Below are 2035 nucleotides of genomic sequence, written 5' to 3' on the forward strand. Positions count from 1 at the left end.
TGAAGTGAGACATCATGTAAACAACCAGATAACTAGAGAGATTCCGGCCGCCATCCTAGTTGTCAGACATTTTAGTTAGTTTATTTGTATATAGAAATTCTGGGAAGAAAGCCACGCTTATTAGCCACACCTACCATATATGCCACACCCATTAAATAAACCACACCCACTAAATAAGCCACACCCCAAGTGTCCCTTGCAAAGAAAAATACAATGTTGGTAAGTATGTACATGAGATGAGGGGTCGTCACTTTGGCAGAGAACTCGATAGAACATTTTTATCTGACGTTTTGTCCTCGTGGATTTCAGCCTCTGATTTTGGCTCTGCTTCATGTACCGCAACATGGCCACCAAAGACATGGGCACTGCTAATATCCACATCCCTGGTGGCCTGGGGCAGAGCCGGGGTTAATCTTTCATCTCTGGTGGCCTGGGGCAGAGCCGGGGTTAATCTTTCATCTCTGGTGGCCTGGGGCAGAGCCGGGGTTAATCTTTCATCCCTGGTGGTCTGGGGCAGAGCCAGGGTCAATCTTTCATCCCTGGTGGTCTGGGGCAGAGCCGGGGGGTTAATCTTTCCTCCCTGGTGGTCGGGGGCAGTGTTGGGGTTAATCTTTCCTCCCTGGTGGTCGGGGGCAGAGCTGGGGTTAATCTTTCATCCCTGGTGGTTGGGGGCAGTGTCGGGGTTAATCTTTCATCGCTGGTGGCCAGGGCTTTTTTCACCTCCAGCGTTTCTCCTGTGCAGCAGTTTCCTCGCCGCAATGATCAGCGCCGTTCTCTCTAGAATTGCATGGAGGGAAAGTTCAGGGATTATCTCGGGCGCAGCTTCTTCCGCAGGCGCGAGCAGTTGTAGCATTGAACGTGGCACTAGTTTGTGGCCAGGAAGTATTAGGGATAGACGTTTGTAGCGGCCAGGATGTAATTGTTAAGTCAATGGCAAGGAAAGGGTTAAACTGAACTTATTATTGGAGGCATTAAGAAGCCGGCAACTCGCACAGGAAACTACCGAAGGGGAATCAATAGCACAGGGGAGATAAGCAGCTGCCAGGTACATCAGCCACCGCTTATCTCCAGGTATCATGATGAGGCTGGTAAAACCCACCATGACAAATTGAACCGCACGGAGAAACTTCTGTAGACAAAAGCCTATAATCCATCAGCGTTTATTATAAAACAAGACAAAGTGCGAGCAGATAAAGTGCAAATAAACCGCCGTCAGGGCTAAAAGTCGAATATTTACAATAATGTGGGAGTCATACACATCCTGGGAGGAGATCAGCGTCACCCAGGAGAATAGAAGGACATCCAGAGCACCAGGGTCATCAATTTATCAACTTCTCCGCTACAAAGTAACAAACACTCATGTCTGGAAACCTGCAACCACCAACCCTTTATAAAAACCTCATGATGGAGGCCAAGCAGTTGGAGCAGACCCAATAACTACAAGTCTTACAGACGGGAGAGACATTAAATATTTTTGGATTTTGGAAAGTATTTAGTTTTTTGTCCCACTCCCTGAGTGACGAGAATACGAGTGACAAATCCTCCTGTAGAAGGTCAGAGGTCACGCGTGTCCATCGAATGTGTCCGGTCTGTAGAACATTCTAGAGAAGCGAAGGAGTAAGATTCTGGGTCAACACGTGAAGGGTCAATACGAAGAACATACAATGATTCATGTGAGACGGCTCCAGCCTTAGACGCTGCCGACACCGCCACCACCGCCGCACTCGGGCCCACTACATACAAAGCCTTAACATGTCCACAGGTAAATACGGCGATTACGGACCAAGAGTTTTTTCCAACATTCATAAATATCAAAGCTTCATCTTATGCCAAAGTCTCAGCCGTCAAGAAGAGTCAATAGATGGATAGAAATCCGGAGAAATATCCTGACGACGAGTCAGTCAAAACTAAAACCACTCAACAGGAGCCGAGCAGCACTACGTGTAGGATTCCAAGAAGCATGTCTTCCAGAACTCCACCCTAAGAAGTCATCTCCAATACACAGGGGTCCTCAGTCTCAGGGAGATCAGGGCAC

Source organism: Rhinoderma darwinii, assembly GCF_050947455.1.
Source record: "Rhinoderma darwinii isolate aRhiDar2 chromosome 2 unlocalized genomic scaffold, aRhiDar2.hap1 SUPER_2_unloc_5, whole genome shotgun sequence".
Taxonomy (NCBI): Eukaryota; Metazoa; Chordata; class Amphibia; order Anura; family Rhinodermatidae; genus Rhinoderma; species Rhinoderma darwinii.